Below are 15,498 nucleotides of genomic sequence, written 5' to 3' on the forward strand. Positions count from 1 at the left end.
TCAGGTCCTGATGGCCTGGTACTCAGGGGTCTATTGTCCCTCTAACCACTCTGACAGAAAATGCAAATACAATCAAAAATCACATCAAAACAGAATAGTGCTTTTTTTTATTTTTTTATAAACACCTGACTCTGGTGATCAATTTGAAGACAGCAGGTTGTAAAACATGGTCGTTGTGGATGTTTTTTCAAAGCCTAACAACGAAACAGACAGCGCATTCTAAGGGGATGATTAATCCAAAACACCCATACTCATATTAGAGCTAATGAATACGTATAGGCTTATGAGCCCAAACCCGAAAAATACCCTAAATTAAAATTGATTGTGCCGTTACACAATACATAGACCGAAATAAGTGTTCTTATATGTATTTCTCAGCTGCTCATATTAAGCACAGCTCTGCTATATAACCGAAGTAGCCTACCAGGCATCATTGAAAAACGTACCGGCGGGAAAGCGCGCAGCCTCCGTTCGCTATTCGAGTGAAAACAGATGACATGTCTTTTTCCCCTGCCCATGTTCCTGCCCATTTGATAATAGGCAATTCTAAATCGAAACACATTTTACATATTAGTAAAGACCAGATTAAATTGAGAATACTACGATGGGTGAAAATATGATGACTTGAGGAGAGAACAGCTATGCAGCCTGAGGCAAGGAACAGAGTGCGAGCTTTGCAACTTTCTCAAATCATTACAGCCTCTAGTCGCATCATGCAGCCCATATATGTTTTGATTTCTAAGACATTCTAAGGTTTGTATCATTCACAACTAATGTTGCCAAATAACTCAATCTAGCATATAGGACATGTTTCAAATGAACACTTTTATGCTCAACATAACCACTTGATATTTGTCCTCGTTCCTCAATGGGAAAACTATCCTTTCTATTTTATTCAGCTAAGTACAATTATATTCTTGTCACTGTAAAATCATATAATATAAAACAATGTAATGGGACTTAGAAGCATATCCTGTCTGCTAAAATGAACAAGACTACAGCCTATGGCATGGAGCCTAGCCAGATAACATACAGTAAGCCAACTCATATTCTGTTCATCTGAATTTTTTTTTCTTCATATCATGTTTCTTTAGACCTGACTAAAATAAATAATGGATTTAGTGTGATGGTTTATATTCAATTGATTTATTAGACTTTTTTAAATGTAGATGTTCCAAAGGCGAGCATAAACGCTAAACGCGTTTATGTTAATTAACGGTCAATTACTGCGAGACCGGCAGCCTTTTGCATGACAATAACCGGCTGACAAAATGTCATGTTCACCACAGCCCTAACCTCAGCCTTCTCTTTCCTAGGCAGGCCTGTTATTAGGGCTGTGAATGTGACAGGGACACAGGAAGGGAGCAGGAATGATGACAACATGCCTTGAATTGTTATCCAGTGTTTACGATGGTTGGGATGTGCTGTCTTTACAGCTTCAACAGCATGTGTACAGTATGGGAATTCACCTACCTGTCACGCGGGTCGTCCCTATAATTCTGGATTCTGTGTGTGTGCGTGCAGGTGTTTATATGTGTACAATGTTCATGCTTCTGCACAGTGCCGTCTCATATCTCTCTCACCTATTTGCAGCAGTACAGGCGTAACCAAGGCCGTTTCCATGGCGTAGCAGAACTCTCGTCCGAACATGACGGCTCCATGCATCACCCACTGCTGCAGGGGGATCCGGTCTATAGACCCCTCGCTCACCGACTCCTCCTGGCATGACTCCAGCACCACACCTTCTCCACCTCCTCCTCCTCTATCCCCTGTGGCAGCAGAGCCTGTGGTGGTTTTCTTAGCAGTAGGGACCACCATCACCCCCTGCACTTGCATAGCATCTGCCTCAGAGTTCTGGGGAGCCATTTTCTTCTTCTTCGGCATGCACACAGCCAAACGCACAGCGCTTCAGGCTCCAGAGAAAAACAATATATATATAAAAAAAAATTAAAAAGGATCTGTATGCATACACCGGTGGCTTGGTGGCGCCTGATGTGAGCTGGTCCTCAAAGTATAGCTCCCTCTGCCGTCGATGTCCTCAAACGAGGTAATCAGGTAGGAGGAAGAATCTCTCAAAGCGTACAATACATTCCTGGTGTTTTCCAGAGAGGTGTTGTTTTCAGGGAGGGCCTGTGCAGGCAGCCTAGAACAGCACCCCACAGGCAGGTTTATTTGGTGTAAAGAAGGACGTGTGAAAATGAGATATGGCTTTTCCTCCCTTTTTGTGTTTTTGTTGCTTCACTGTCTACTGGAATCAGTAAAAATCCATATCAATTGCCATTCAGTTAATACCAGTTTCATGATGTGTGTGGAGGAGGTGCAGAAGAGGGAGGGCAGGCGGCGGGCCGGAGGGCAGGAGGCGACACAGGTGAGAGCTCCTCGGTGAATCCCCATCGAGTGGCCGATCATTCTGCAGTACCCAGGGTGCAGAGGGAAGCCAGGGCCAGCAAGAGAGAGAGAGAGAGAGAGAGAGAGAACAAGAGAGTGAAAGGTAGAGAGAGAGATGGGGACAGAGAGACAGTTATTAAAATGGCGGCCGGCAGAGTGTGTGGACAGTAATATTTTTTAAACTTCCAGTAAGGCAGTGGAAAACTGAACCACACTAGCCTAATACAGAAGAATATGGGTCAGCTTGGGCGGATTGTGGAAAAGGTGCAAACAGATTCTCAATATTTTTTTTTAACTCTGAGGTGAATAAAATATTTGAAAATGGACCATGTATAGGCCTAGTTTCTGCTTCATAGCAATCTGGCTCTTAGGAATGCTTCAACCCCAGGCCAGAGACGTGTGCATACAGGGTAAATTAGGCCTATGTAAAGGGAGAGGGCCCAGGTTTCACTCACACACCTCCCGGGGGCATTCCATTCCGCTCCTTTATCCTCTAAGTCAAGGCATGAATAAAGCACCTGAGGGGCCATTACTGCACAGTTGGGTAGGGCTTGCAAGTTTAGCATTTCACTGTACTTGTGCATGTGACAAATAAAACAGAACTTGAAAAAACAACCCCTCGTGTGTGTATGTGTGTACGCATGTGCTGTTCTGCTATGAACAAACAGCTAGGCATTAGCATGACTCAGAGGATTGGGGCTGGGACCCCTCGAGAGATTAAGACGGGGAAACGGCAGGCTACAGAGGCAGGACTACAACACCCTGTAAAGACTTGACACGTGAAACTTTATAATACCACACAAACAATAGGCCTACTATTACAGGTAAAGCTCTTTCTGTGAGACTCTTATAAGTAATTGAAAGACAGAAAACGGACCACATGGGTTTGGGTGGGAGGGGGCTGATGAGAGCCGATATTGAGATTCCTGAGGCAAAAGAGAAAGAAAGAACTCTGATTAACTTCAATTAACGCGATGCTGTATGGTAATGAGAGATGTGTTAGTCTTTTTTATGTGTTATTCTTTAGTCTTCCTTTTTTCTGCTGAATGATGAGAAGGAATCCCTTCAAAACGCAATTACCAACATTAGTCCGTCTCACTCAGCTCACTGAACTAGCCAGGAGCTAGGCCTAATCGATCCAGTAAGGCACTGACTGACACCAACATTCCCATGCTCCTCAAACAAGCTCCCCCAGAGGACAAATCAATCAGCTAATTTATCACATTGTCATCCATTCCCCAGAACCATTCAGAACATTGATTACACACTTCAGGACATGTTTACAGTTATAGGGTTACAGCTGCCTTGGGGGTTACAGTACCACTGTTAAACAAGTGAAAAGTGAGCCTTGCTATTCAACCCTACAGTGATTCCCTTGGCCTCCTCATGCTACCCTGGCTGATTTCCTCATCATCTCTGGCATCCCCTACTGCAGTGTTTTTCAAACTCCGGTCCTCCAGTACCCCCCAACAATACATATTTTTGTTGTGGCCCCAGACAAACTCACCTGATTCTACTTGTCAACTAATCATCAAGCTCTTGACAAGTTGAATCAGGTGTTTTTGTTGGTCTGTTGGGGGGTGTACTGGAGGACTGGAGTTGGTCTGTTGGGGGGGGGGGGGGGTACTGGAGGACTGGAGTTGGTCTGTTGGGGGGGGTACTGGAGTTGGTCTGTTGGGGGGGTACTGGAGATGGTCTGTTGTGGATACTGGAGGACTGGAGATGGTCTGTTGGGGATACTGGAGGACTGGAGATGGTCTGTTGGGGATACTGGAGGACTGGAGATGGTCTGTTGGGGATACTGGAGGACTGGAGATGGTCTGTTGTGGATACTGGAGGACTGGAGATGGTCTGTTGTGGATACTGGAGATGGTCTGTTGTGGATACTGGAGGACTGGAGATGGTCTGTTGGGGGATACTGGAGGACTGGAGATGGTCTGTTGGGGGGGGGGGGTACTGGAGTACTGGAGTTGGTCTGTTGGGGGGGGGGGGGTACTGGAGTACTGGAGTTGGTCTGTTGGGGGGGGGGGGTACTGGAGGACTGGAGTTGGTCTGTTGGGGGGGGGGTACTGGAGGACTGGAGTTGGTCTGTTGGGGGGTACTGGAGGACTGGAGTTGGTCTGTTGGGGGGGTACTGGAGATGGTCTGTTGTGGATACTGGAGAACTGGAGATGGTCTCTTGGGGGGGTACTGGAGGACTGGAGATGGTCTGTTGGGGATACTGGAGGACTGGAGATGGTCTGTTGGGGATACTGGAGGACTGGAGATGGTCTGTTGGGGATACTGGAGGACTGGAGATGGTCTGTTGGGGATACTGGAGGACTGGAGATGGTCTGTTGTGGATACTGGAGATGGTCTGTTGTGGATACTGGAGGACTGGAGATGGTCTGTTGGGGGGCACTGGAGGACTGGAGATGGTCTGTTGGGGGTACTGGAGGACTGCAGATGGTCTGTTGGGGGTACTGGAGGACTGGAGTTGGTCTGTTGGGGATACTGGAGGACTGGAGTTGGTCTGTTGGGGATACTGGAGGACTGGAGATGGTCTGTTGGGGGGGGGGGGGGTACTGGAGGACTGGAGATGGTCTGTTGGGGGTACTGGAGGACTGGAGTTGGTCTGTTGGGGGGTACTGGAGGACTGGAGATGGTCTGTTGGGGGGGTACTGGAGATGGTCTGTTGTGGATACTGGAGGACTGGAGATGGTCTGTTGTGGATACTGGAGGACTGGAGATGGTCTGTTGGGGATACTGGAGGACTGGAGATGGTCTGTTGGGGATACTGGAGGACTGGAGATGGTCTGTTGCGGATACTGGAGGACTGGAGATGGTCTGTTGGGGGTACTGGAGATGGTCTGTTGGGGATACTGGAGATGGTCTGTTGGGGGGTACTGGAGGACTGGAGATGGTCTGTTGGGGGGTACTGGAGGACTGGAGTTGGTCTGTTGCGGGGGTACTGGAGGACTGGAGATGATCTGTTGGGGGGGTACTGGAGGACTGGAGATGATCTGTTGGGGGGGTACTGGAGGACTGGAGATGATCTGTTGGGGGGGTACTGGAGGACTGGAGATGATCTGTTGGGGGGGTACTGGAGGACTGGAGATGGTCTGTTGGGGGGGGGGGGGGGGGGTACTGGAGGACTGGAGATGATCTGTTGTGGATACTGGAGGACTGGAGATGATCTGTTGGGGGTACTGGAGGACTGGAGTTGGTCTGTTGGGGGTACTGGAGGACTGGAGTTGGTCTGTTGGGGGTACTGGAGGACTGGAGTTGGTCTGTTGGGGGGTACTGGAGGACTGGAGTTGGTCTGTTGGGGGTACTGGAGGACTGGAGATGGTCTGTTGGGGGTACTGGAGGACTGGAGATGGTCTGTTGGGGGGGGACTGGAGATGGTCTGTTGGGGGATACTGGAGATGGTCTGTTGGGGGATACTGGAGGACTGGAGATGGTCTGTTGGGGGGTACTGGAGTTGGTCTGTTGGGGGGTACTGGAGTTGGTCTGTTGGGGGATACTGGAGGACTGGAGATGGTCTGTTGGGGATACTGGAAGACTGGAGATGGTCTGTTGGGGATACTGGAGGACTGGAGATGGTCTGTTGGGGGGTACTGGAGATGGTCTGTTGTGGATACTGGAGGACTGGAGATGGTCTGTTGGGGGGTACTGGAGATGGTCTGTTGTGGATACTGGAGATGGTCTGTTGTGGATACTGGAGGACTGGAGATGGTCTGTTGGGGGGGTACTGGAGGACTGGAGTTGGTCTGTTGGGGGGGTACTGGAGGACTGGAGTTGGTCTGTTGGGGGGGTACTGGAGGACTGGAGATGGTCTGTTGGGGATACTGGAGGACTGGAGATGGTCTGTTGGGGATACTGGAGGACTGGAGATGGTCTGTTGGGGATACTGGAGGACTGGAGATGGTCTGTTGTGGGGGTACTGGAGGACTGGAGATGGTCTGTTGTGGGGGTACTGGAGGACTGGAGATGGTCTGTTGTGGATACTGGAGGACTGGAGATGGTCTGTTGTGGATACTGGAGGACTGGAGATGGTCTGTTGTGGATACTGGAGGACTGGAGATGGTCTGTTGGGGGTACTGGAGGACTGGAGTTGAGAAACACTGGTCTACTGCAGGCCAGGCTATCCATCCTCACTCTATGGGGCCCATTTCCTCATGAGAGATCAGTGGCTCTCTCTACCTGATGAAAGATGCGCAAGAGACCAGGTGTGCGTCCCAAATGGTACCCTAATCTCTATATAGTACCAACCGGCCCAGGTCAAGTGTTCCATTTGGGACACATTCTAGGAGATGGACTGGTCTGTGTGAGAAAATCAGTGGCTTGCAGTGATTGAGCAAAGGCCTCTGATACAACATAGTCATGTAGAACTAAGTAATGCAGGCAAAACACTGGGTCTTCTGTGACCGGTTACTGAAGCATTACACCCCTTATCCCTTTGTAAGCTTTAATCAATAATCACCATTTTAACACTATACTAGCTAAGCATCCATAAGATGCATCAAAAATTATACCGTAAGTGACAGTTACAAGGGGGCAGAATAGGGGCTCCAGAACCAGTCAATCAAGACCTGTTAGGACTTGGAGGGCCATGGGGGTTCACTGCACACTGACTGGGGATCTGAATGTTCCGGAGAGGCTCTCTGGGTTAGGCCTAGTGCTCACACTGCCTGTCAGTCAGTAGTTTTGAGAAAGAGAGAGGAGAGAGGACATGCTGACGAGAGGCTGAGAGGCGTGACTGCAGGAGGGGTCATGGTTTCAGAAGGACACGTCTATAGGCTACATATAAATGATTGAGTCTTGGAACTGCTCGTTTAATGCATGCGCCATCTGAGAATCCACTAGCCAATTCCCACACTAACATTAAACAGTCTCTCTCTCTCTGGTGCTTTTCATTTATATACAGAGGAGACCTGAGAAGGAGACCGGAGAGAGATTGTAGTGCATTATAGGCTTTCATCTTATGAGTCTTTGGATGAGTTTCCTCATTTGATGCAATAACAAAAACACAAGCTGGGAGGAAGAGAGTTTGTTAGAAGGGGATTTATTTAGCTTTGGGAAATTGGTGTTGCCTTTATTCTCTGAATGATGTCTGCTATGTGAGTGGTCTGCTATGTGAGTGGGTTAACCACTAACAGTACTTCAACTGTCTCAGATTTATAACCCTTATAAAAAAGAACTTATACCGTATCCATTTAGCTAACCTAGTCACATGAAAAGGTAAAGCAATCCAATAGTTTCCCACTGTAACATTCAACCACTGTAGCATTTCCACTAGTGCCTATGCTGCAGTGGCAAAGAAGAACAGCAGATGTGAGGAATAGGCTATTAGTCCTTTTCAATACAGCTGTTGCCAGGCAGAATAACAACCTAGTCTCTTCTCGGCTTAACAGTATGTGTATGAGAGAAAAGCAAACAAAAGGCCTCAGTATAAACATTCTGAAGGACAGAGCAGGACAGAGGTGCTCAGTCGGTGTGTTATCAGGTAAAAAGACCCTGTTACTACCTGCCCTCCCAGCCTGCCTGCTGTGTGCCGGCTGCCTGACACAGGACGGTTACATAACAGTCACATCGTACTACACCCTCCACCCTGCCTGCATCCACACCAGGAGGGGAGCTGGGGAACGAGAGGCTAGGGGACTGTGTGTGTGTGTGTGTGGTTGGGGGGGGGGTAGTTCAGTTTAACCGTTTTGTTTCTTTGCTGCACTAAGCAGGATCAGGGTTGTTACTCCCCCCTCGTGTCCTGTCCAATCGGCAGTGAGCAGAAGTGTGTTGTGAATTTGACCCGTGTGGTCAGGGGAGGGCTGGTTTCAGTGAACCACACAGGCAGGCTACGGCTCTACGATTAATCATTAATGGTAGGAATGAGTCTCTCGCTCTCTCTCTCTCTCCAAAGCAAGGTCGACGGGGCTGTAGTGGAGCAGGTTGAGAGCTTCAAGTTCCTTAGTGTCCACATCACCAACAAACTAACATGGTCCAAACACACCAACAGAGAGGGCACAACAAAACCTATTCCCCTTCAGGAGACTGAAAAGATTTGGCATGGGTCCTCAGATCCTCAAAAGGTTCTACAGCTGCACCATCGAGAGCATCCTGACGGGTTGCATCACTGCTTCGTATGGCAACTGCTCGGCCTTCGACCACAAGGCACTACAGAGGATAGTGCGTAAGGCCCAGGACGTCACTGGGGCCAAGATTCCTGCCATCCAGGACCTATATAGTAGGCGGTGTCAGAGGAAGGCCCTAAAAATTGTCAAAGACTCCAGCCACCCTAGTCAGAGACTGTTCTCTCTGCTACCGCATGGCAAGCCGTACCGGAGCGCCAAGTCTAGGTCCAAGAGGCTTCTAAACAGCTTCTACCACCAAGCCATAAGAATCCTGAACATCTAATCAAATGGCTACCCAGACTATTTGCATTGCCCCCCTCCCCCCTTTATACTGCTGCTACTCTGTTATAATCTATGCATAGTCACTTTAATAACTCTACCTACATGTACATATTACCTCAATTACTTCGACTAACCAGTGCCCCCCCACATTGACTCGACCGGTACCCCTGTATATAGACTTGCTATTGTTATTTTACTGCTGCTCTTCCTTATTTGTTACTTTTATTGTTTATTCTCATACATTTCAAAAAATATATATATACTGCATTGTTGGTAAAGGGCTTGTTCACGGTAAGGTCCACCTGTTGTATTCGGCGCATGTGACAAATAGAATTGTATTTTATTTGGAATGGTAAAAATAAAAAAACTCTTAGAATAAAAATACACTCTTAGAATAAAAAAAACACTCTTAGCACCTTTTTATTCTATCTAGAACCTAAAAGGGTTCTTAGGATTTCCCCACGGGAGAACCCTTTGAAGAACCTTTTCCACAGAGGGTTCTACAAGGACACAAAAAGGGTTCTCCTATGGGGACAGTCGGAGAACCCTTTTGAAGCCTTTTTTTCTAAGAGTGTATCAGATGAGTGTCAATAGAAACATTTAGCATTAGCTCACAACCGCCCCGTTCTGTGGTAACCTGACCACTGAATGCCTCTGCTCCTTACCAAATTACATATTTATCTACCCAGGTGATACTCGCAAAGAAAATAGACCATTATTTTTGTATACTCACGTGAGAGTCTGTCAAAAAGGGATTGAGAGAGCGAGTGAGTGAGGGTATGAGAAAAGGAGTGGTATAAAGGGAAGGAAAGAGATATGTAGATGCCTGTAAAGTTCAAGGTTGGGAACAAATGATTAAGTTGCAGTCTGTCGCCTCCTGTGACTAGCTTTCGCCCTCCACACATGCTCAACATATAGGGCAGCTAGGGGGACTATTTTGATGGTTGTTTATTTGCAGTACATGGCTGAAATTGGATTACCTATGCCACTCCACTCATCGCAAACATGGATAGAAAATAAATGCTTTTCCAAGAGGAGATAATCAGTACTGTATAATCCGTACCGTTCTGAAAAGAGATTCACTGTCTGTACATCACTATCAATTATGATACTCAATATATCTATTCCTTATGACTCAATGTGACTATGCTTCCAATCAAATCAATGTTCACAGTTGTGAAAGGTCAGAGTCCTCAAGGTCAAAACTGAAGCGTTTGGTTGTGTAAGACAAAAGCTAATGAGAAATCTTTTGGCTCTGTCGACTGAAATATGACAAGGTTATATAGCCTAGGTCTAGTGAGATCAAAGGGCCAAGACAAAACTACATTGTGACTAGGGCTGTTATGGTGACCATATTAATGATGCTGCCAGTTGAGGACTTGTGAGGCGTCTGTTTCTCAAACTAGACACTCTAATGTACTTGTCCTCTTGCTCAGTTGTGCACCACTACTCTTTCTATTCTGGTTAGAGCCAGTTTGCACTGTTCTGTGAAGGGAGTAGCACACAGCGTTGTACGAGATCTTCAGTTTCTGTCAGGTTGTGTGCTACTGGTAAGAAGTCAGGTGCAGGAGAGCGGAGAGTTGTGATCAGGCGCACACTTTAATTGGCAAAAGTAACAACAGCCGGACGCACCTGCGTCAAAAACCTCCAACCAAATGGCAAAAGTGCAAAGCGCGACAACAGTCACAATAATGCATAAGTTAAACAATTAAACACACTCGAGTTCAACACGGTACCCGGGGGAAAACCAGCCTGGCGCGTAACATGTAACAAAACAATTCCACACAAAGACATGGGGGAAACAGAGGGAATATATATGTAGTGTGATTAGGGAATGTAAACCAGGTGTGCGGGGAAACAAGACAAAACAAATGGACAAGTGGAGCGGCGATGGCTAGAAGACCAGTGACGTCGACCGCCGAACGCCGCCCGAACAAGGAGAGGAGCCGACTTCGGCGGAAGTCGTGACAGTTTCTTGGCAATTTCTCGAATGGAATAGCCTTCATTTCTCAGAACAAGAATAGACTGACGAGTTTCAGAAGGTCTTTGTTTCTGACCATTTTGAACCTGTAATCGAACACACAAATGCTGATGCTCCAGATACTAAACTAGTCTAAAGAAGGCCAGTTTTATTGCTTCTTTAAATCAGGACAACAGTTTTCAGCTGTGCTAACAGAATTGCAAAAGGGTTTTCTAATGATCAATTAGCCTTTTAAAATTATAAACTTGGATTAGCTAACACAATGTGCCATTGGAACACAGGAGTGATGGTTGCTGATAGTGGGCCTCTGTACGCCTATGTAGATATTCCATAAAATCTGCCATTTCCAGCTACAATAGTCATTTACAACATTAACAATGTCTACGCTGTATTTCTGATCAATTTGATGTTTAAAAAAAAAATATATATTTCAAAAACAAGGACCCCAAACTTTTGAACGGTAGTGTAGATGTTCCAAAGGTTTGCATCAGCGGCGTGTGGGAGCCAGAAGATGCTAAATGTGCTTATGTTAATTAACAGTCAAATACCGTGAGACCGACAGTTATTTGCTTGACAATCACCAGCTGACAACATTTCATGACAGCCAGAGCCCCAATTGTGACCAAACGTGATATTTTGTCAAGCTCAGTCTTGGGTGACAAAATGGGTCCGGAGAAGGGACCTTCAGTTTTAGGATACTGGAAGAGATAGCTTTCACTGTCAGGCCACCCATCATCAGCAATCATAGAAGTTGAAATACTATAACCGTCTATGTTACCCAACTCAAAACAACAAGTCTAAGGATAAACTGTTGTTCTCATGCAGCTACAAAACAGAAGTTGTAACATCATGTTCTCTCAGGAAGGGAAATAAGATCAGTGTGATGATAATGTCTTTAGAACAGACCCGACACTATATACAGTTGAAGTCAGAAGATGACATACACCTTAGTCAACTACATTTAAACTCAGTTTTTCACAATTCCTGACATAGCTTCCGTCCCTGTCCTCGCCCCTGCCTGGGCTCGAACCAGGAACACATCGACAACAGCCACCCTCGAAGCATCGTTACCCATCGCTCCACAAAAGACGCGGCCCTTGCAGAGCAAGGGGAACAACTACTCCAAGTCTCAGAGCGAGTGACGTTTGAAACGCTATTAGCGCGCACCCCGCTATCTAGCTAGCCATTTCACATTGGTTACACCAGCCTAATCTCGGGAGTTGATAGGCTTGAAGTCATAAACAGCTGCTGGCAAACGCACGAAAGTGCTGTTTGAATGAATGCTTACGAACGGGCTGCTGCTGCCTACCTCCGCTCGGTCAGACTGCTCTATCAAATCATAGACTTAATTATAACATAATAACACACAGAAATACAAGCCTTAGGTCATTAATATGGTAAAATCCGGAAACTATAATTTCGATAAAAATAAAACTTTTATTATTTCAGTGAAATACGGAACCGTTCCGTATTTTATCTAACGGGATGCATCCATAAGTCTAAATATTCCTGTTACATTGCACAACCTTCAATGTTATGTCATAATTACGTAAAATTCTGGCAAATTAGTTCGCAACGAGCCAGGCGGCCCAAACTGTTGCATATACCCTGACTCTGCGTACAATGAACGCAAGAGAAGTGACACAATTTCCCTCATTTAATATTGCCTGCTACCATGAATTTCTTTTAACTAAATATGCAGGTTTAAAAATATATAATTCTGTGTATTGATTTTAAGAAAGGCATTGATGTTTATGGTTAGGTACATTCGTGCAATGATTGTGCTTTTTTCGCAAATGCGCTTTTGATAAATCATCCCCCGTTTGGCGAAGTTGGCTGTCTTTGTTAGGAAGAAATGGTCTTCACACAGTTCACAACGAGCCAGGCGGCCCAAACTGCTGCATATACCCGGACTCTGTTATTTTCACTAGTTAAAAGAAATTCATGTTAGCAGGCAAAATTAACTAAATATGCAGGTTTAAAAATATATACTTGTGTATTGATTTTAAGAAAGGCGCTTTTCTCGCAAATGCGCTTGTTAAATCACCCGTTTGGCGAAGTAGGCTATGATTCAATGATAAATTAACAGGCACCGCATCGATTATATGCAACGCAGGACAAGCTAGATAAACTAGTAATATCATCAACCATGTCTAGTTAACTAGTGATTATGTTAAGATTGATTGTTTTTTTTATAAGATACGTTTAATGCTAGCTAGCACCTTACCTTGGCTCCTTGCTGCACTCGCATCAGGTAGTCAGCCTGCCAAGCAGTCTCCTCGTGGAGTGCAATATAAAAATGCAGATCACCGATTGTTATGAAAACTTGAAATCGGCACTAATTAAATCGGCCATTCCGATTAATCGGTCGACCTCTAGTTTACATACACTCAATTAGTATTTGGTGGCATTGCCTTAAAATTGTTTAACTTGGGTCAAACATTTCGGGTAGCTTTCCACAAGCTTCCCACAATAAGTTGGGTGAATTTTGGCCCATTCCTCCTGACAGAGCTGGTGTAACTGAGTCAGGTTTGTAGGCCTCCTTGCTCGCAAATGCTTTTTCAGTTCTGCCCACACATTTTCTATAGGAATGAGGTCAGGGCATTGTGATGGCCACTCCAATACCTTGACTTTGTTGCCCTTAAGCCATTTTGCCACAACTTTGGAAGTATGCTTGGGGTCATTGTCCATTTGTAAGACCCATTTGCGACCAAGCTTTAACTTCCTGAATGATGTCTTGAGATGTTGCTTCAATATATCCACATAATTTTCCTGACTCATGATGCCATCTATTTTGTGAAGTGTACCAGTCCCTCCTGCAGCAAAGCACCCCCACAACATGAAGCTGCCACCCCCGTGCTTCACGGATGGGATGGTGTTCTTCGGCTTGCAAGCCTCCCCCTTTTCCCTCCAAACATAACAATGGTCATTATGGCCAAACAGTTCTATTTTTGTTTCATCAGACCAGAGGACATTTCTGCAAAAAGTATGATATTTGTCCCCATGTGCAGTTGCAAACCGTAGTTTTTTTTATGGCGGTTGGAGCAGTGGCTTCTTCCTTTTTGAGTGGCCTTTCAGGTTGTCGATATAGAACTCATTTAACTGTGGATATAGATACTTTTGTACCCGTTTCTTCCAGCATCTTCACAAGGTCCTTTGCTGTTGTTCTGGGATTGATTTGCACTTTTTGCACCAAAGTACGTTCATCTCTAGGAAACAGAACGCGTCTCGTTCCTGAGCGTTATGACGGCTGCGTGGTCCCATGGTGTTTATACTTGCGTACTATTGTTTGTACAGATGAACGTGGTACCTTCAGGCATTTTAAAATTGCTCCCAAGGACGATGTCACGTTCTGACCATAGTTCTTTTGTGTTTTCTTTGTTTTAGTGTTGGTCAGGACGTGAGCTGGGTGGGCATTCTATGTTGTGTGTCTAGTTTGTCCGTTTCTATGTATGGCCTGATATGGTTCTCAATCAGAGGCAGGTGTTAGTCATTGTCTCTGATTGGGAACCATATTTAGTGTGGCAAACCTCTTCAAGGTTATGAGTGTTTGTCACAAATTAAGTGGGACACTGTCACCAAATTACCCCAGAATGAGAGTTATTTCGAACAGGACAGTACCTGTGTGTTTGTTTCTCCGTCATGGTCCACCCAGGTCGTAGGCAAGGTCAAGGATAGCAGGGTTCGGTACACATATCGGGTTCTCGGTATGTCCAGGTCCAAACGCCAACAGGTAAGTCCAAAACAGTCCAGCTCATACACGGTAAATCCAGCCAATATCTATTGTCTCTTTCTCTACGGTTCATAGATCCTTCCACTCCTCAATCCCCCTTCCTGGTTTTTCTTGACCCTTTATCTGTGTGTCGGCTCCACCTTCTGAGGGTTCCCCTTGCTTCTGGGACTTGTAGTTTTGGCAGTCTGCCATTTTGTGATCTGTAGTTCTGATCGGGGTGGCCATTTTAGTGATCGGGCAGAGCCCGTTTATTAGTTCTGCTCTCACATATCTGCCATTTATCACTCGACTCCCTTCTTTGCCACATTAGGTAGCTTGTTTTGTGTTGGGGTTTGTGGGTGGTTGTCTTCTGTCTTTGTGTTCATTGCACCAGATAGGACTGTTTCGGTTTTGCCACGTGTTATTTTGTATTTGTGTAGTGTTCACGTTATCGTCTTTTATTTAACATGTTGAACACGAACTACGCTGCGTCTTGGTCCGATCCCTGCTACACCTCCTCTTCAGACGAAGAGGAAGGCTGCCGTTACAGACGAACCAGACTTGTGGAGGTCTACAATTTGAATGATTTCTTGGCTGATTTCTTTTGATTTTCACATGATGTCAAGCAAAGAGGCACTGAGTTTAAAGGTAGGCCTTGAAATACATCCACAGGTACACCTCCAATTGACTCAAATTATGTTAATTAGCCTATCAGAAGCTTCTAAAGCCATGACATCATTTTCTGGAATTTTCCAAGCTGTTTAAAAGGCACAGACCCACTGGAATTGTGATACAGTGAATTATAAGTGAAATAATCTGTTTGTAAACGATTGTTGGAAAATTACTTGTGTCATGCAGAAAGTAGATGTCCTAACCGATTTGCCAAAACTATAGTTTGTTAACAAGAAATTTGTGGAGTGGTTGAAAAATTAGTTTTAATGACCAACCTAAGTGTATGTAAACTTCCAACTGTTGGCCTACCTGACCTAACCTCAACTCCACCCTCTCTGGATGTTGTTTGTGAT

General features: G+C 45.7%; 1 long non-coding RNA gene across 1 annotated transcript in view; it reads right to left on the reverse strand.

Annotated features, from left to right (window-relative positions):
• Positions 1-1,136: 1,136 nt before the first annotated feature.
• Positions 1,137-15,498, reverse strand: part of LOC120027510 — a 34,530-nt gene continuing 20,168 nt past the window's right edge. The window contains exon 3 of the long non-coding RNA XR_005473306.1: positions 1,137-2,410. This is a non-coding gene — a long non-coding RNA (uncharacterized LOC120027510). The remainder of the gene's footprint in view (positions 2,411-15,498) is intronic.

The sequence above is a fragment of the Salvelinus namaycush genome, chromosome 32 (genome assembly GCF_016432855.1).
Source record: "Salvelinus namaycush isolate Seneca chromosome 32, SaNama_1.0, whole genome shotgun sequence".
Lineage (NCBI taxonomy): Eukaryota > Metazoa > Chordata > Actinopteri > Salmoniformes > Salmonidae > Salvelinus > Salvelinus namaycush.